This window comes from Ascaphus truei, chromosome 1, assembly GCF_040206685.1.
Source record: "Ascaphus truei isolate aAscTru1 chromosome 1, aAscTru1.hap1, whole genome shotgun sequence".
Classification (NCBI taxonomy): domain Eukaryota; kingdom Metazoa; phylum Chordata; class Amphibia; order Anura; family Ascaphidae; genus Ascaphus; species Ascaphus truei.
Genome location: NC_134483.1, coordinates 226,509,087 through 226,531,080, shown reverse-complemented (window position 1 = coordinate 226,531,080; position 21,994 = coordinate 226,509,087). Strand labels below are relative to the sequence as shown.

Genomic DNA, 21,994 nt, shown 5'->3' with positions numbered 1-21,994 from the left:
AGACGGTCCTAAGGGATATAGAGACTGTGAAAATGGAGAATATAAACCTGAAGGAAGAGGTTTTAAACCTGACTGGTCAGGTCAGTGATAGGACTGAGAAGCTTCACCAAGCACAGAAAGTGAAGACGCAATTGGCGCAAGAAAAATTAGAAGTACAGGCTGCTCTGCAGAATGCAGAGAAAATGCTGGAAAAAGAATGCCTCGCCCTGGAGCAGCTGAAGATCACGTTGAGCGCCACAAGAGCATCGCTGGAGGCGGAGCTTAGAAGCCAGGTGACTCTGTGTGAGAGGGAACATGAGAAGGTCCAAAGACGGAAGCAAGAGCTGGAGAAGCAGAGAAGCAGTGCCATCCCAATGAGTCAGTATACCAAGGAGAAAGAGGCCTGGGAAACAGAAGCAGCAGCGATCCTAGCAACAAGAACTGCAGAGCTCAAAAAGATGAAGGAGGCGTTGATGCAAACCCAGAGTAAGCACCGGGAAGACGTGAAGGCCCTGAGAGGGGACTGGCAGCATCAGATTGAAGAGTTGCAGATGCAGATGGCTGAGCGCGAGATGCAGCGTGCCGAGAGGGAGGAGGTGTCCGTCCGTCAGGTGGCCTGCCTGATGTTGCACCATGAAACCGAGATGGCTGATATCCACAGGCGGCTGGACTACACGACCAATGAGGGTGCCCGGCTACAGCTGGAGCTAGACAAGTTCCAGGAGGAGCACCAGCAGCTGCAGGTCCAGAATAAAGAAACAGTGACAGATATAAGCCTTGCTTTGAGTCTGCTAGGAGATGTAGAATCGCGACTCAAATCTAAAGAAGATGAACTAGCAGCCGCACTGAGTGAAAGAAGAAAGGCAGAAGGACAGCTTCAAGACCTGAGGAAGGACCTGGAATCTGAGTGGGCTGGCCGCAAGATGGCGGAGAAACAAAAGTCTGACCTAGGCAAGGAGCTTGAGGCTCTGAAGACTGAGCGGGACGTTACATTGGACTCTACTGCTGCCCAGCAGGAGGTTTCTCAGATGCAGCATCACTTTTCCTGTTTGGCAGCAGGCTGCACACAAGCGCGCCAATCACCGGCCCCCACAGTCCCTTTATATATATTTTTATTTTATTTTTATTTTTATTTTTATTTTATTTTCTATGTCCCATCCCTCACACCACCACCAACCACAGAAACCTTTTTCCCATTGAAGTATTTTTACTTAGACATCTGCATCCAAGCCCCAATTAAGTCTTTTAACAAAGTGTTTTAAAAGATTTTTTATCCAAGCATTTTTTATCCAAGCATTTTTTCATTTTTTATCAAACAACCACATTATATTACTGGTTAAATGTTTTGTATGGTTTGACACTAATCACGTGTCCCTCATTTTCTCTTTTCATCCTGTGAGCGAAAAATCCGTGCGCTGACCAATCCACCGATTCTACTGTCATTGCAAGAAGATTCCGGGCTTTATCTTCTCTACAGGTCCAGCTGCAGAAAACAACAAGGGCAAGTATACACTACCCCTTATTTGGTTACACATTACAACATAGGCCACACCACAAGCCTAATAAATAAGGGAGCGCCCCAGCCTCTATTCCTTTTTGCGGTTTCTCAGATGAAGCTGGAGGAAAAGCTTACAACCCTAAGACAGACGTTTGGGTCACTGAAACAGTCCAAGGAAAAGGTGGCGGTAGAGATAAAGCAAGGGAGACGCACCAGGAAGTGTGCCCATGATCGAAAGAGGCGAAAGACCACACAGATTGTCCACCGACTCTCTCAACAGTTAAAGAGTCAAGACAGAAAGGCCCAAGCCTATGAGTCTGCTGATGGTAAAAGAGAGGTGCCATGGGGTGCACTTCAGGTTAATAAGAATACTGACCAAGTTGAAGGACTAAAGATAAATATTGTGGAACCCAACACTGAAGGTACGCTGATGGAGAAAGGTCCAAAAGCCATCACCGCTAAAACAGAGTTGCTGTCATCACAAGAGAAGGCCAAACAGTCACTGGCGAGTGTATGCAATGAGCTGACCGAGGTCAAGGCTCTTCTACAGGGTAAAGGAGACTCTGAACACAAGGAGATAGTGAGGTACCAGTCCTCAGGCCCAGATGGCCTGGTAATTACCCCAAAAAGAAAATGCATAAATTGGAAGGCAAGAAAAAAAAAGGGGGGAGTGAAGTGCCGACGTCAGACATTTTCGCCAAAGATGCTGGTGCACGGGAATGGTGCACGGGCCGCTCCACAGGACAATGTTTCGCTGGGGAGAGGGATATGTGACAGAGTCACTGACTCAGTAGGCTGTGACAGTGAATGGAGAGATGCTGCAGCCAGTTCACAGAGTTTTAATCTCCTCAGACAGAAAGAAGCACACCTGCAGCCTAATTAAGCAGAAGGCCTGAGAGACTGCAGGTTTAAAAAGCAGGAAATTGCTCACACAAGGAGAGCTTGTTTTTCCACGTGAGGGTGGAGAGACCTCTCCCGGCTAGGAAGCCGTAGCTGCTGCTGCTCTGGTCCCCCAGTCCTGCGAGGAGCTTTGCTGCTGGGACCAACTGGGACCCCAACCCAGGATAAAGATACAGATTGCTGCGAGGCTGGACACAGCCTGCTCCCCGGAACCGTGTTCCTGTTTGCTGTTGGAGCTGCATTACAGATAAGACTTTGTTATGATACTTATTGGTTATACTTTGTGTTGCATATGTTTTGGGCATGACCAGATTATCTGGCTGTCCTGTTAGTAAGGGCTCAAGAAGTGAGTTAGTTTCCCTAACGGGAACAGGCTTTAATTACTAGAAAGAAGTTTTTAAAGGGACAGTGCACCCGTACTTTATTTTGGTTGTGGCTAATAAACCACTATAGTTGACCGTTTCCCATTGTGTCTAGCGTCTTACTGACCCCGCCGCGAGGCCGTCCTGCCACAATATATACATATAATATATATATATATATATATGTATATATATATATATAAATTAGTCATAATGTATGTTTCACCTATAAACAGGCCATTACTGCCTAATCAAGTCTTGCATGGAGGATTGTGCATTCAAAGGCGAACATAAGTAATTTGCACAAACACATTTCGTTATGTTTTATTAAAGCTCTTTTTTCGCTTCATGTAGTATAATGAGAGAATAAATAGGAACATGTACCATATGGTATTTAATTGTGTTCATATGTAGCTCACTTCAGATTTTTATTTCGCTCATGTACCGGTGAGTGAAGCCAGCTGCAATTAATATGTAATCACAGCATAGAGGTGAACAGAGGGGGTGGGGTCGGGCACAGAGCCAGATCACAGGGTCATGGTAGGGTCAAGTCTTGTGGGATGGCTTACAGGTGGTAGAACCAAATAAAAGGTCATGGTGGTGTCACGTCTTGGGGGAGGGACTACAGTTGTTACAAGCTGACAAGGTGAAAAGAAGTTAATCACATTCATTTGAAATGGTAATTATCAGAATACTTTCACCTACCAGGCCATTATATATGAAAACGTACGTTAGTCATTCGTTCACTCAAATCTTCTTTTTACCTTATAGATACGCCACCTTATCACAACAGTACCATCTGTGAGCGACACACTGCATGTGTTGATGAGTGTCAGCCACATTGAGCGCTACACCTGCTTCTCTTAAATGTTCACACAGATCACTAAAAACATTCCTTCACATTTCCACAATTAAGTACTGAATTATAAGCAGAGTCAACTTTGCTGTCATGGTAGTGATGTACATTATTATTGTTAGATTACTACACAACATATGCAGTGTATGTACAACAGAACACTTAATTTTACAACGCATTCCTGCATGAACATTGTATGTTGTATGGTGTTTAAAATAAATGTCCCAATTAGGTTGACATGTACATTTATGTTAAGATGGATAATGTACAGGTTGGCAGAACCATATCATTGTCATTTCGTTATGTCATGCTGATATTTAGCCATAAATACTCCCACTACACAAATTTCATGTTAATTATGTGCACATGTTAATAAAATTCTGATGTTATTCTTCTATATAGTTGCTCCTGCAGCTCGTGTGACACGTGACACTGAACATGTCTCATCACCTGTCTCATCAAGGTCATCATCAAGCATGGAAGGTGAGTGTATGAGGTGTAGCTCATCTAATGTGTACATTTGTAGAATTTCATTTGCCATGCAAAATAAATGCCTTTCACATGTAATGAAATTCACATCAGATATTCTCACAGAAGATGTAGTGTTTCCTGACAACATGTATTGTGTGTGTTGTAAACTATCAGCTAGGAGTTGTGAGGTTGCAACAACCTTTCATTCATTCTTCTTTCACACTGAGTCAAAACATCATTGTTACTTCAAGCATCATCTTTTAATTTGACACAAATGAAAAATTATGGAAACATGTTATGTGTTACACTGTGAGAACAACTCTCATTATATTGATAAACAAGTGAAAGTTCCATGGCAGTTCATAATGTCTTTCTTTATTTGTAGAACCAGATGTTGCCACTCAAGGACAAATTCACTCAAGTGACTATGAAGATGTTGACACTCCTGGATTAACACAGCATTCAAGTCCTCCTGCTCGTGACACCTACTCAGCTATTGCAGCTTCTGAAGAACGAATCTTGGGTGAAGAAAATCGTCGCCATTCAGAAATGATGTCAGTGCTTGAAAGGATGATATCACTGAATGAAAGGATGCATGAAAGGTCAATATCACAAATGTCACAAATTCATAAAGTCATCATCCAAGTTCCTAAAGAAATCCAAAATGTAAACAGGACATTACAAGCACTAGTTCTCAATGTAAGCCAAGCAAATCAGTTGCGAATGACAGCAAGAGAACAACAATTCCACTTTACCCCATCTGAGGATGGATCTTTACATGCTGCTACTTTTTCTCCTGAGTCATCAGTTCTTCATTCCCCAGTTCTGGATGATACCGGTACAGTAGGTGCAAGTTCTGTGCAGGTCCCTGTCAACATCCAACCGCTTACATCTGTTCAAAATCTGGAACCGACACCTACAAATGAGACACGAAAAAGAAAGTTAGGGTAACAATTACTACTAACCAGCTTTTGGAAAAAGATTAAAACACCAAAACAAGAAACTGCTCCACCATCACTCTTGCAATGTTTATCAACTGCTTCACAACGGCCACAGCCCACACCCAGTGCCCCTGAAGTGCAACAGCCCACACCCAGTGCCCGTGAAGTGCAACAGCCCACACCCTGTGCCACTGAAGTTCCACAGCCCACACTTAGTGCCACTGAAGTGCCACAGCCCACAACCAGTGCCAGTTAAGTGCAACAGCCCACACTTAGTGCCACTGAAGTGCCACAGCCCACACCCAGTGCCCCTGAAGTGCAACAGCCCACACCCAGTGCCACTGAACTGCCACAGGCCAGTACAAGTCGTACAGTTAAGGCCAGAGTAATTGGCAGAGGGAAAAGGCAAACACAACAGTCAACAAGCAGGCCTGTGACTCGCTCTCAAAAGGATAAACAAAAATAAATAATCACATTCACTTAATTTGTTGGTGTCCTGGTGGTGTTTACTGCAGACTATTTCATGCATAGTGTATGTATGATCACGTACAGATGCTTCATAACATTCAAGTATGTACTTGTACACATGAATGTTTAGAAATGCTCACTGACTGAATGAAGGCATATTTAATAATATATGAGTAGGTATTAATCATCAGTTGATTAATGGTACATCATTATTACACACTTGCCATGTTAATGGAAGCTGACATTAACTTAGCTCTTGTTCAAGATGAGATATATCTGGGTTATTTTTGTAATGTAGATTTATATGTATATTGTATATTTCATGCTAATATTATTGACATACAACTTTAAGTAAGTACCCATATAAGAGCATACATTTTTATGTTATGTTTTCTGGTGTCTTAACTCTGTAAGACATTACTTACCTTAATCTTCTTTCACAGTTCATAATGTTGGCATGTGATCATGTATGATTTTTGGTTACAATAACAGATCTGTAAGTGTCTATGAATATATCTGTAGTCTCTCTGTATCTCTATGGATATATGTATATATATAAATATCTCTGCCACTGTTGTCACCAAACAGGTCTTGTGTTAATGAGATATAAATGTTAGGACACTTGCTAAAATTATGGGATCAGTATGATTGAGCCCATACATCACTCCCCTTTATTTAACTTTAAATATGATTACAACAAGGCCTACTTACACACATCAATGGCTTTAGTTTAGCACTCTATATATAATATATATATATATATATATATATAAAATCAGAATGAACAGTACAGGCCTTCATGGCTGAAAAGAGGCCTTGTTTGCTGTTAAATACAACTTATACACAGCTGACTCAAATAGGCCCTCAAACATACTCACCCAGTAATGTTATAAAATGTAATGAACTGTTAGGATAATTACAAGAAGGCCTGTTTGCACACAAGGCCTTCAATGTAGATACAAAAACCCTCCACAGGAAAGCAAATATGCAAATACAACTGTATGCTCATCTGCATGTCTTAGGCAGTGGATAATGGGGAAAGGCGGGGTTGCAGACCTGCCTAAGACATACAGATGAGCATACAGTTGTATTTGCATATATATATATATATATATATATATATATATATATATATATATATAATCAAAAAATAAATAGATGATACCGTTCTGTGGCTAACGAAATGCTTTTATTTGTGCGAGCTTTCGAAATACACTGATCTCTTCTTCCGGCGATGTTACAATGAATGAAGCAAGGATAACTTAAAAACAGTGTCTCTTGGAATGTTATCTGTGCTTCTCCTTCCCCCGGTGTGGATGTGTTTTATGGCTAGAGGTGTCAAAGGGTAACTGAAAGCAAGTGAAGAAAGATTGTGTATGTGTATCAGTGTGAATAAAAATGAATGGAGAGCCCACAGTATAAACAGTGCTCTACACAAGGTGTGTGTGGAGTGAGAGGGATATAAATGGTGTGGGTGGGTGTGGAAATGTGAGAGTTTGTAGCACAACTAAAAGTGTGTGTGGATACTATGTGGTCCCTATTGGTGTATATGGATGGAAAAATAAGCAGTATTAGTATGTGTGAGAGACAGCTGTGTGTGCATACATATAGCACAGTATGTACAGACATGGCCTTTAGCGCTCATGGGAAGAGAGTTCGCTAGTGTCAGTAATGACTCATAAAATTTCGATCTCTGTTTAGGCCACTGCTAAGTGTCCCGAACAGTTGCATAAATTTGTATTCATGCAACCGTCTCTCTTTCGGGGTTTTAAGATTACCTTTGAGTATGGCAACCCTCAGATCATTCATCTTATGGCCAGAGTCAGAGAAATGTTCGCCAACAGGACTGTCTCTTGTTCCGCGTGTGATGCTGTGGCGATGCAGGTTCATTCTCTTGTTTAGCCCCTGTCCTGTCTCACCTATGTAGTAGCAGCCCCCTGGGCATTTTATGCACATGATGAGGTACACGACATTGCTGTAGGAACAGGTGAACCCTCCTCTGATTTTGTATTCCTGATTCTTGTGTGGTATTTGTATTGTGTCCGCTGTGTAGAGCATTGCGCAGGTTTTGCATCTTGGGTCCTGGCATGGTTTTGTCCCGCATTCAGTTGTACTGCTGAATACTTTACTCCTCACCATAATATTCTTGAGATTATGGGGTTGTCTGTATGATAATAAGGGTGCTTCAGGGAAGACCTGTTGCAGTCTTGTATCTTCCTGGAGGATGGGTTGTAGTTTCCTGGCGATCTTGCGTAGGTCTCCTAGGTGTGGGTTATATGTGACCACCAAAGGAACCCTGTCGCTTGTCTCCTTCTGTTTGTATTCAAGGAGATCCCTTCTTGGTATTCTGGTGGCTTTGTGAATTTGCTGGTCTACAATTCTGTGGTTATATCCACGGTTTATAAAGTCTGATCTCAAGGCTTTAATCCGCTGGTCTCTGTCTGCTGTGTCGGAGCATATCCGGTTGTATCGTATGGCTTGACTGTAGATGGTTGCATGTTTGGTGTGTGTCGGGTGGAAGCTGTTGTCCCTCAAATAGCTGGCTCTGTCTGTAGGTTTGCGGTATACAGAAGTCTGTAGTTGGTTGTTCTTTATAGTAATGGTGGTGTCTAGAAAATGTACTTCATCCGGGGAATTTATATATATATACATATATATCTACATATATATCTCTACACACAATATATAGTTAATTATATATAGATAAATATATATGTTGATATATTTATATATATATAATATATATATATATATATATATATATATATATATATATATCAAGAGAGACTAACAGAGAGAGTCAAAGAGAGAGAGAAACAGAGAGAAAAAGAGAGAGAAAGAGAGATAAACAGACAGAGAGAAAAACAGAATAAGAGACAAACAGAGAGATGTGTGTGTATGGTTAAATGTAGCTATGTGTAACCAGAAATCTGTTCATCATAGCACTGTAGATGATTTCACACACATTGTTATTCTAATTCAAAGAGTCTACTTGTTTTGCACATGTTGATTGCCTAAGCCGAAAGTAAAGTTTCGATTCCTGTGAAAAGAGTATCTTACCCAAAGAATTTCAGCCAATTATTGTAACAAATTTCTTGTGGCAGAAAACCTAGGCGTATAACTGCTAGGTTGTATTATAACCTTGGAAGAAACCGCGAAGATAACATGTAACTATTCACACATTCAGCAGACATCCATATGCGTTCAACTTAACACAACGTACACTTGGAGAGAAGAAATGGCAGAAGCTTCCACATTGCACAGCCATCCACGTAAATCATACAAATTTATGATTTATGAAGCAATCGAATCAACGCCAGAGAAAAGTGCAAACGTGGCCAAAATCTATGACTTGATCCAAAAGAAATATCCATACTACCAAGAACCTGACAAACAACAAAATTAAAAAACTTCTGTACGATTCACTTTATCCGCAAATGAATGTTTTGGGCGTGTCCATAATCGGCTAGATCAAGGATATGGATGCTGGCATGTTGCGCCATCATTTAAACTTACCAAGGAACATATCTTCTGTTAAATAGCATATTTTTGCCTAATACCAGTGACACTGAAACCGCACCGACTGTCGCGTCTGCTGATATACCTGCACCCTACATTCATCAAGACCAGATGCAAGATGGACATAACTATGATAGGTATCCAAACTTATATGGGCAATACCAATGTGGATGTGAAAACAACCAACAACTGAACGTACCTCCGGACGTCTTGTTTGAAGAAGACACTGCAGATCCATATGACGCCCTCATGGAGATGTGTGTGATTCAGGATTCAACGGTTGCCTCAACCATGGATGATACTGTTGTGCCTTCCTGGAGCGAGCAGTTGCAGCCAAATCAATTTTGACTTCTACAAGAATGGTAAATACAAATTTCGTTATGCCTTTACTCAAATTATATGTGTACATTAATAATATACACCATTTGTTAGCCAAATGAGTGTATACAGCTTAACATTGCAGACAGCCTTACATGTAGCGTGCACAAAGACATTATTTCCTATAACAATATACTACATGACGAACCATTAGTACACATTGGTGATGGAGTCCTAAATCATAGATGCTTATCGCTTTTAAAGTATCATTTCAACATGTTACACTAACTGTAACACACACACACACCTCATTGTTTAGAATTCAACATATAAAAACAGTGTCGCCCACATATGATGTGGGAACCTGGTCAAGTCCCAAGGCGTCCTTAAAAACGTTACCGATGCAAGCACCACCCCCAACCGACGTGTGCGCGTGAAACAGTATTGGCTGTGCTTGTAGCTTATTGTAACGGTCAGTGCAGTGTGTCATGCGCGCGCGTCGGTGGGGCGGTGCGTGCACAGCACTGGAGGCCAATGTTCATTCAGTGGGAGGGGTATTTGCGTGCATTTCACGTTGCCTTGACATGACATCACACGTATTTTGTTCGCTCATTGGCTGATCGTCCGTTTTTGCCGTGGGCACACGTCCGTTTACAAAGTTTAGATATGTACGTGTGTTGAAGTGAATTTGTTTAGCTTCCATATCATAACTTTCAGCCATGATATGCATAATGCTAACAGCACCATGGAGGGACATGTATTGAACGCACAGCATACACATTGTTTTGCGCATGCGCTAAGACTTAGTCCACACATTCGTGACGTGCACACGCAACAGACGTTGTGCGCGCACATTATTATGTATACAGGCACCGGAACTAACATATCAGTAGTAATGCCAGCAACGCGATTGAAAAATGAGACAGTTCTGTATCTGTAGTTTTATCCTTGCAGTTTGAACATATATGTAACTTATGCGTGAATATCCACAATTATATAGAGATGTGTTAAGCGTTGTCATGCTGAGACATAGATAAATGTGCCATCTTTGAACATCATGTGTTTGCTGTATTTCACAGATGTCGAGGATGAATACATGGGACTAATGTATGATTTCAGATGGCCCAATCGTTATATTAGATGATTGTGATGACTAGCGAACAACTATTATAATAAATATGTAACAATGCTTTCAATGATTGGTGGCAGATTAACAAGCACTACATAATGTTATCCTATAGTGCAAATATTTACTATGCACTTAATTATCATAATGATGTTGCTAAGCACGGAAGTTAGAACTTCTATTGATTTTTTTTTCTTTTCTACTAACATTATATGTATTGCCATGTGATATATGCAACCAACATTATCACTCAGCAAACACATTAATCTACTATATATTATAATCTCACGTGTGACTTGTCAAAGAATGTAAATGGTACATAACAACTCGTCGACATTGTATCTGAACGTACACAATAACAATAGTGAGGTGATAGAAACTGTTTAGTCGTGTGAATGTTATATTATCACCTAAGTTGTAGTGGTAACCTAACATGCATGAGCTAATCAATGTTAGGTAAAGATCATTAAACCATTAACTTTTGTGTGTACATTTAATTCACACGAGTAACTATAGTTTAGTGTTATTAGTAAATGTTCAACACATACATAGCTAAGTGAGGCCGATGATAAAAGCAACATTATTATGTTGCTTTATATTATTTCTGGTAGAAATACATGCATCACACCAAAACAACAACACACAAACACACACAGTAGGTTGCTGAAATGTGTGCGTATGTAAATGTATACTTCATTTATGATCATATGTTGACCGTAGTTATAAAGGATCATGATCATTTTGAATAAGTAAAGTGAATTAAATAAAAATTTTAATGACTACATTGTCATTGTGTTGAATGATTTAGGAAAAGATGAGAATTCCAAAAACTATACTTTGGAATGGTGTTAACATTATGAAAAATGTTAGATGAACGTCAAATCAACACACATATTTGACTTATACACACACATGTGACAATGTAGTAATGAACATGAAGATGAAGTGAGAGAGGAACTAATCACATACATTGCAATGTTAATGATGTTTAACACATTAGGGTCTTTGCATACAAACATGCATTGAGAGTTAACATCGCTCATAGATGTTCTCCTCCCATAATCACTAGCTGAGCAGGGTTTATCCCCTTCTCTCCCCCCACCCCTATATTCCATGAATGGATGTTGTAACGTTGCCAAAATTACATGTTATGTAATGTACGTGTAGCCAGGTCCCCCGCTGTGTTGCTGCCCCCCCCCTCGGGACACTCACCGCGGCGGTAGGGAGGATAGTAGCCGCTCGTGTGGGGTGCGGGGGCGTGTGTGCGCATAGCGCGGCTCTTGTGCAGGCGGCTGGTTGCCAGGAACACGTGCGGACGCGTTGTCAAGGCTCTGTCGGGTCCCGGTGAAGGGCGCCGCTATAGGGAATTGCGCACGCATGCGCAGAAGGGATTCCGGCGCGGGGACCGGCAGGGAAGTTCGCGCATGCGCAGGACAAGCGCGGGAACTCTAACCTACCAGGGAAGGCTCTTGGAAGGGACTACAAGTCCCATGAGCCTCAGCAGCGCCCCACGTGATGCCAGGAAGCCAATAGGGCTTAAGATCTTCCTGCAGAGAGATACATTTCGCGCGCTGAGCCCACGATACGTCAGTTGGAGCTGGGGAGCAGAAGGGGAAGGAAGGGTGCAGGGAGCGAGTGAAGCTCCTGCACCACGTAAGGTCCCCCACATCCCAGGTAGGCCCCAACTCCCCACCAGGTTAGTGGGTAATTGCTAAGGGACGGCCCAAGATAGGGACCCTGCCCTTAGTGAGTGTGTGAGTGCTGTCTTGTCAGGGTCACGGCTGTCAGTGTGTGAGGTCTGGCAAGAATGCACAGGGTTTGTGCAGCACGGTTGCTGCACGCACCCAGTAGGTTGCAGCGCGTGGCTGCGAGTGCTAGTTATCAGTTAGAGTCAGGACCGGGAAGAGTTAGGGGAGTTGAGCAGGCTATTAACCCCTTAGGTCCCGGAGAGGTCCTCACTCCCCAGTTTTTGGTGCTACAGGGACAGGCCGTAGGTTAGGGATCTTGTCACAGTAGCGCTAGAGTTAGATAGGGACACAGCGGACGCTGCGTATCCCGTGAAGAGACTTGGGCTCAAGTCTGTGCCCAGAGACAGAGACTATCTCCAGGGTGGGATCGCCCCTGGTGGGTCCCGGACAACGAACCACAGGATCAGACGAGATCACCAAGCGGCAGATCCTTTGTGAAGTCCGTTGCAGGCCCGAGCACTGGAGTGCTCGGCAGGTAACTCTGATCTACACGTGCACCAACAGGCCTAGTAATTTTCTTAGTGACTGCGCAGTCACACATATCCGCTCTCTATAGAGTGCTGGACATTGTGTGGGTGATTACTGGACACGGGGTGGGATCACCCGGTGAAGGTGATAGAGTTATGTGTCAGGTTACTCAGTGTCTCCTCTAGAGAGGGACACCCGATATTATATGTATTATTATTGGTTCATATGCTCATCAGTAAAAGTCGTTGGTTATTATACATACAGTGTATGTGGTTATTGTATGTGTTCTGCGAGGAACAATTCCTGCTCTGCTAGGAACCATCGCAGGTGGAGGTGCTGCACCGAGTACATGGTTACTCATAATATAATTGCCCCAGGTTCCCCGTGGCGGAAGCTCAGCACTCCTGTGAGCCAACAGATAACGCACCACACCTGGTAACACTGTATGTTCTCCGCAACCACACTATATCTGCGATTGGGTGGGGTGGAATACCCGTTACATAGGTAATGATAATAAAACACACTGCACAATAACCACCAAGTGCAGATAAACGCACGGACACAATACAGAAACAACATGTTTCTATTGTCACATCTTTTTCATTATGTTTTGTTTATACATCCTGTAACTATACCTGTATCGAGGTTTGCACATCTTATGACAGATGTGAATTGAAAAACATACCATGAGCAGAAATTGGAGTGAAATACCTTGAAAAAGAAAACATGAATGAATATAAATCATTGTCATGACATGTTCAATAAGGTACTGTTGCGGCAGACTTTATTCTAACAAATCACCGGTTTGTCCCTGGCTTGTTCCTGGAATGCAACGCTGTTCACCCGGAGCATGCCGCGTTCCCAGCCAGGGGTCATGCCCGGCTGACGCGCGGTTGATGTGTTAATTAATAATGGTTCAGGATTTAATAGGCTGCAATGCTTCGCGTGTCCGCCGGATGGCATAAATTCATGAAATGTAATGCAGTATATATATATATATATATATATATATATATATATATATATATATATAATATATATATATATATATATTATATATATATATATATATATATATATATATATATATATATATATACTGTACAACAACAACCCCTATAACCCCTAACATACAGTACTGTACACATACAGTACTGTATATGCACATCAATGATACTATAGGCCGGCGGGGGCGAGATGTGTTTGCAGCAGAGAGAGATCCGCTGCTCTCTCTGCGCAAACATCGGCACATTAAAAATTATTTAAAATACATTTTTATTCATAGTGTAGATGTGCAGGGGGTCTCCGGAGCTGAACCGCGTTGGTTTCAGGTCCGGGGACCCCCTGCTTCCCGAGATACAGGCCCCTTTATGAGGTGCCGGTATCCCTCTGCATTTAAAGGTCCCGATCACGTGACCGCGGAATGTAAACCAAGCAGAGGGATACCGGCACCCCATAAAGGGGCCTGTATCTCGGGAAGCAGGGGGTCCCCGGACCTAAAACCACAGCGGTTCAGCTCCGGAGACCCCTGCACATCTACAGTATGAATAAAACACATATATAAATAAACACTCATTCCTTACCTTTGCGGCTATGTGCTACGGTAACGAAGCAGCATGACTGTATTTTTAATAATATTGTACAGTGAGCAGGGGGTTCCCTGAGCCACAAATAAAAGCTCCTGCACAATATTATTAAAATACAGAAATGCTGCTTCATTACCATACCTGATAGCCGCTAAGGCAATGAAGGGGTTAACCCACTGTGCCCGCTTTATTGTGGGTGCGGGGGTGGGTGAAGGGGGTATTTGGCCCTTGGTGTGAGTTTAGGACTTGCGGGGGGGTTGCGGGTGCACTTAACCCCTTCACGACCGTAGCAGTTAATACTGCTACGGTCATGAAGGGGTTAACCCCTCCCGCTACCCCCCTGCAAGCCCTAAACAACCATCGTTGGGGCTAATACCCCCTTCACCCACCCCCGCTACCCACAATACAAAAATTCACACACAGCAGCCGCCCAAAAAATAAATAAATAAATCTAAATAAATAAATAAATACATGAATATAAATAAATAAATTTAAAATAAATTTTTATTCATGTGTAGATGTTCAGGGGGTCTCCTGAGCTGAACCGCTGTGGTTTTGGGTCCGGGGACCCCCGCTCCCCGAGATACAGCCCCCTTTATAAGGTGCCGGAATCCCTCTGCATTTAAAGGTCCCGATCACGTGACCGCGGAATGTAAACAAAGCAGAGGGATACCGGCACCCCATAAAGGGGCCTGTATATCGGGAAGCAGGGGGTCCCCAGACCTAAAACCAAAGCGGTTCAGCTCCAGAGACCCCCTGCACATCTACACTATGAATAAAAATGTATTTAATTTATTTATTTATATTCATGTATTTATTTATTTATTTAGATTTATTTATTAATTGTGCTGCTGCTGTGTGTGAATTTTTTTTATTGTGGGTAGCGGGGGTGGGTGAAGGGGGTATTAGCCCCAACGGTGGTTGTTTAGGGCTTGCGGGGGGTAGCGGGTGCACTTAACCCCATCACGACCGTAGCGGTATTAACTGCTACGGTCGTGAAGGGGTTAAGTGCACCCGCAACCCCCCCGCAAGTCCTAAACTCACACCAAGGGCCAAATACCTCCTTCACCCACCCCCGCTACCCACAATAAAAAAAATTCAAGCACAGCAGCCCCACAATTAATAAATAAATCTAAATAAATAAATACATGAATTTAAATAAATATATATATATATGTGTATATATATATATATATATATATATATATATATATATAACTACAATCCCTATACATATATATATGTACAGTATATACACACACATGATGAACGAATATACAAATAAATGTAGAAGGGTTATCAAAATCATACTGTACTACAAATAACACTTCTCCATACAGGCACACTACATTAAAATGAATTTCCTTTAATAATCCTAACTGATCTTAAAATCTAAATCATCAAATGCCAATGAAAAACCTCACATTCCAATCAATACATTGCATTTACATTGTATTTATGATACATAAAATCTATGCACCATATACATTCTGCAAATGAATGTGAACAATATCATTGCAAGCAAAATACAAATACTGTACCTCCAAAGAAGTAAACTATTTTAACCAATCAAGTAAACAAAAATCAATATATAAGTACCAAACAGAATACAAAATTAAAACCAAGGCTAACCCTTACAATACCAAAGATTACATCTATCTAATTGTAAAAAAAATTATACTGTACACACATTGAAGCATTGCAATAAACAACATACAGTACAGTACATCCCCTGTATCTCCCTGCCTTGAGTGTAATCTGTGTAAGGCCCCCTCCCCCTAATGTTTCTGTTAAATCTCCCTGCCTTGAGTGTAATCTGTGTAATGTCCCCTCCCCTTAATGTTTCTGTTAAATCTCCCTGCCTTGAGTGTAATCTGTATAATGTCCCCTCCCCCTAATGTTTCTGTTAAGTCTCCCTGCCTTGAGTGTAATCTGTGTAAAGCCCCCTCCCCCTAATGTGTCTGTTAAATCTCCCTGCCTGTGTTGCTGTGAGTGCAGTTTATGTAAATGTGGGGAGGGGATGAGGTTATAACCCCGCCTCCTTGACTGTGATCTGTGTAAAGCCCCCTCCCCCTAATATGTCTGTTAAATCTCCCTGCCTGTGTTGCTGTGAGTGCAGTTTATGTAAATGTGGGGAGGGGGGGACCCGATGTGCATACTGTATAATGCAGCGCCTCACTGCCAATAGCCCACCCCGTGAGGTCTAACCACCCTCACCCACTACCCACATACCATTACCCCCCCCATCCTGGCCATGGCCCCTCCGCTTCTGCAAAACAGACACAAAAATTAACATCCAAAGTAATGTCCCCTAACCCCTTAATCACCATAGCGGTTATTAACCGCTACAGTCATTAAGGGGTTAACCCACCCTCACCCACCACTCGGGAAGCCTACATACCCTCCCACACTAACGCCCCACCCCGTGAGGCCTAACCACCCTCACCCACTACCCACAAGGGAGGCCTACCCACATACCGTTGGGGAACCCCCCCCACACCCCCAGTACCCACAATAAAAACAATACAGTGACCCACAATAAACATCATTATATTTATTAAATACATTACCCACCCCCTGTTCCCCCCCCATAAATACAAGATTTATCCTTTTACAAACAGGGTTCATAACGCAGCCCCACACGAGTCCCCGGTGGGCTGGCGGGGCACCTGACAGACCTACATTGTACCAGCAGCCCTTTTCAAACAGGTTCTGGAGGCCTGCTTGTGGGTCCCACCAGCACCATGGCCCCCAGGTGGTCTCCTTGGGTCACCGTGGGCCACAGTTGGGTCCCCACGGTAGGCCCAAGGATGTCTGGGAGCCCCGGGTCAGACCCACAGGTGTCTGTGGGGCCTCGGGTGGTTCCCACGGGGGTCTGGGGAACTCACGGGTGCTCACTACGGGTCCGCGGTGCCCCCACAGAAGTGGAACCACACATCTTCATCCCCGCACCTACGGGTCGGCGGTGCCCCCACAGAAGTGGGACCACACAGCTTCATCCCTGCAGACTACGGGTCCGCGGTGCCCCCACAGATGTGAGGCCACTGCTTCATCCCCGCATGTGTCACCCGTGGAACCACTAGCCTGATACCCGTGAGATACCCGAGAAAGGTGGTCTCCAGAGGTCTCACGCGGAACCATGGAACAAACCCTGAATGTAAATAAAATAAACCTGGCCTATACATTCAATACATACAACCACCCCCCCAACACCTACAGTACAATAATGTGCAAAATAACTATTATCCAGATATGGATAATAGATTAATTGCCCATTATTAAAAACATTAACTAGCATATTCAAATAAATAATAAAGTGCTCCTGACCTCATCAAGAAGAAGTCTCCGTCACCAGCAACATTCTTGTCTTGTCCACAAAATACATTGCCAAAACAAAGCCAATACATTGCAATTACATTCAGATATCAATTAACCCCTTAAACACCGTATCTGATAATAACCGCAAAGGTAATTAAAGGGTTAAGCCACACTGGCCCGATACGCACCCTTCACCCATGAATTTGTACAGTGGCTTCATCATGTAACTATATATACAGTATATATATATATATATATATATATATATATATATATATATATATCATATTACTGAGTTAAGTATACTGCACCGACACACTTTATTCGAGCAAATACCCAGTATGTACCTGGCAGATACCTGGAATGCGCCGCTCCTCACCTCTGACAAGCCCCGTTGCGTTTGCCTTCCCAGCCTGGGTTCATGCCTGGCTGACGGGCGGCTGATCTGTTAAATGATAATGATTAGGATTTAATAGGCTGCAATGCTTCGCGTGTCTACCAGATGGCATAAATTCATGAATTGTAATGCAGTATATATATATATACTGTGCAGTATTGCAGCCAGCGGGAATAAAATGCTTCAATCCCTGCCTGGAAAATACCTCAATGCACTCGGGCAGAAAACAGTCACAAACCTCAATACACCCGGGTATACCCGAATTCGTGGGACTAGCCGAGCTCGAATAAAGTGTGTCGCCAGTGTATATATTCACAGATATATATATATATATATATATATATATATATATATATATATATATATATATATATATATATATATATATATATATATACACAGTATATACACACACATAATGAACCAATATACAAATAAATGTAGAAGGGTTATCAAAACCATACTGTACTACAAATAACACTTCTCCATACAGACACACTACATTAAAATGAATCTCCTTTAATAATCCTAACTGATGTTACAATCTAAATCATCAAATGCCAATGAAAAAACGCACATTCCAATCAATAAATTGCATTTACATTGTATAAATGATGCATAAAATCTATGCACCATATACATTCTGCAAATGAATGTGAACAATATCATTGCAAGCAAAATACAAATACCTACAAACAAGTAAACTATTTTAACCAATCAAGTAAACAAAAATCAATTAGCAATCATTATTTACATCCCTAAACAATTGACAGTCCATCCCGAACAATGAAACAATTAACTAATTCACACCTGGAGCAGAACAATTTAGCATGTGAAAAAAATATAAGTACCAACCAGAATACAAACTTTAAAACCAAGGCTAACCCTCAACACAAGCACACAATACAATATCAACAATTACATCTATCTAATTTTAAAATACTTTAAACACACAATAAAGCATAGCAGCATAGACAAATTATTTTAAAACACATGAAAGAAAGCTTTTAAAACAACATCATTTAGTACCCTGTATGTATATATCTCTCTAAACATATATACATACATACATACAGTTGCAAGAAATGATATACAGTACCACAAAAAAAATACACATGTTAAAAAAGCTTTTAAAAAAATTAACAAGTTAAATAAAATACATTTCTTTAGTTCACTTACCATTACTTGGCCCCACCGACTCCCGTTGCGCAGCTTACTCACGAACCAATCCACCAGGCACAGGAACCCATAAAATAATACATACAAAAAAATAAACATTAAACTAAAAACCCAAATCAATCCACGGGTCTTCTAATTGTAATCCATCTTCATCTGTATTTCTTCTATCTTCTTCCGGGCGGGGTCTTCTTTCCATCTTCGGCCACGCCCTGGTCTTCTTTCTTCTCCGGAGGTCCTTCCTCCTCGGCGTCCGGCTTCAAAATGAGACGACATAGGCTTTTAAAAGCCTATGACGTCACATTTTCGTCATATGGTTCCCACGGCCCTGATTGGGCCGTGAAAACCATGTGTTTTGGCCGATAAAAATAAAAATGATGACGTCACTTAAAGGCAATGAAAGCACAGCCAATCAGAATTGCTTTGCTTCAATTGCCTTTAAGATGACGTCATTAAAAGAAACATGGCCGGCCTCACATGGTACGGTAGCCAATCAGAGCGTGGGAACTCCATCCCTACTCTGATTGGCTGTAGTACCCTGTGACAGGCTTTCAATGACATCACATCCTTCCTCCCCCCAAGCCTCTGTCACATGGTATACTAGTACAGAGTAGGGATGGAGTTCCCACGCTCTGATTGGCTACCGTACCATGTGAGGCCGGCCATGTTTCTTTTAGCCATTCAGCCATTCTGATTGGCTGTGCTTTCATTGCCTTTAAGTGACGTCATCATTTTTATTTTTATCGGCCAAAACACATGGTTTTCACGGCCCACTCAGGGCCGTGGGAACCATATGACGAAAATGTGATGTCATAGGCCTTTAAAAGCCTATGTTGTCTCATTTTGAAGCCAGACACCGAGGAGGAAGGACCTCCGGAGAAGAAAGAAGACCAAGGCATGGCCGAAGATGGAAAGAAGACCCCGCCCGGAAGAAGATAGAAGAAAGAAGAATACAGATGAAGATGAAGATGGATTACAATTAGAAGACCCGTGGATTGATTTGGATTTTTAGTTTAATGTTTATTTTTTTTGTATGGTTTATTATTTTATGGGTTCCTGTGCCTGGTGGATTGGTTCGTGAGTAAGCTGCGCAACAGGAGTCGGTGGGGCCAATTAATGGTAAGTGAACTAAAGAAATGTATTTTATTTAACTTGTTAATTTTTTTTAAAGCTTTTTTAACATGTGTATTTTTTTTGTGTGGTATATCATTTCTTGCAACTATATGTATGTATATATGTCTAGAGAGATATATACATACAGGGTACTAAATGATGGTGTTTTAAAAGCTTTCTTTCATGTGTTTTAAAATAATTTGTCTATGCTGCTATGCTTTATTGTGTGTTTAAAGTATTTTAAAATTAGCTAGATGTAATTGTTGATATTGTATTGTGTGCTTGTGTTCAGGGTTAGCCTTGGTTTTAAAGTTTGTATTCTGGTTGGTACTTATATTTTTTCACGTGCTAAATTATTCTGCTCCAGGCATGAATTAGTTAATTGTTTCATTGTTCGGGATGGACTGTCAATTGTTTAGGGATGTAAATAATGATTGCTAATTGATTTTTGTTTACTTGATTGGTTAAAATAGTTTACTTGTTTGGAGATTTTTGTATTTTGCTTGGAATGATAATGTTCACATTCATTTGCAGAATGTATATGGTGCATAGATTTTATGCATCATTTATACAATGTAAATGCAATGTATTGATTGGAATGTGCGGTTTTTCATTGGCATTTGATGATTTAGATTGTAAGATCAGTTAGGATTATTAAAGGAGATTCATTTTAATGTAGTGTGTCTGTATGGAGTAGTGTAATTTGTAGTACAGTATGGTTTTGATAACCCTTCTACATTTATTTGAATATTGGTTCATCATGTGTGTATATACTATATATATATATATATATATATATATATATATATATATATATATATATATATATATATATATACTGTATATATACTGTATATATAGTTGCACGATGAAGCCACTGTTCAAATTCATGGGTGAAGGGTGGGTATCGGGCCAGTGTGGCTTAACCCTTTAATTACCTTTGCGGTTATTATCTGATAAGGTGTTTAAGGGGTTAATTGATATCTGAATGTAATTGCAATGTATTGGCTTTGATTTGGCAATGTATTTTGTGGGCAAGACAAGAATGTTGCTGGCGACGGAGACTTCTTCTTGATGAGGTCAGTAGTACTTTATTATTTATTTGAATATGCTAGTTAATGTTTTTAATAATGGGCAATTAATCTATTATCCATATCTGGATAATAGTTATTTTGCACATTATTGTACTGTAGGTGTTGGGGGGGGGGGGGGTTGTATGTATTGAATGTATAGGCCAGGTTTATTTTTTTTACATTCAGGGTTTGTTCCGTGGTTCCGCGTGAGACCTCTGGAGACCACCTGTGGTTTTCTCGGGTATCTCACGGGTATCAGGCTGGTGGTTCCATGGGTGACACATGGGGGGATTAAGCGGTGGCCTCACATCTGTGGGAACACCGCGGACCCGTAGTCTGCGGGGATGAAGCTGTGTTGTCCCACTTCTGTGGGGGCACCGCCGACCCGTAGGTGCGGGGATGAAGATGTGTGGTCCCACTTCTGCGGTGGCACCGCGGACCCGTAGTGAGCACCTGTGACAAAAGTGACAAAAACCCTCCACAGGAAAGCAAATATGCAAATACAACTGTATGCTCATCTGCATGTCTTAGGCAGGTCTGCAACCCCGCCTTTCCCCATTATCACCCAGCATACAGCACTTCCACTGCAGCAAGGGATTCTGGGAAATGACATGCAAATGAGCACACAGTGTCACTTTTTGCCTCAAAAACCATTTTTAACATGGTTCCCTATAGGC

The 21,994-nt window shown here is 41.7% G+C and overlaps 1 protein-coding gene and 1 long non-coding RNA gene across 3 annotated transcripts in view; one reads left to right on the top strand and one right to left on the bottom strand.

Moving 5' to 3' along the window:
* Positions 1 to 21,994, top strand: part of CAMK4 (calcium/calmodulin dependent protein kinase IV) — a 564,785-nt gene that overhangs the window by 423,310 nt on the left and 119,481 nt on the right. The window lies entirely within an intron of this gene.
* On the bottom strand, positions 4,427 to 9,321 carry LOC142470532 (uncharacterized). Its single transcript, XR_012789274.1, has 3 exons — positions 9,194 to 9,321; positions 4,822 to 4,982; positions 4,427 to 4,645 (listed from the first exon to the last, which is right to left on the bottom strand). It is a non-coding gene; the product is annotated as an uncharacterized LOC142470532 (long non-coding RNA).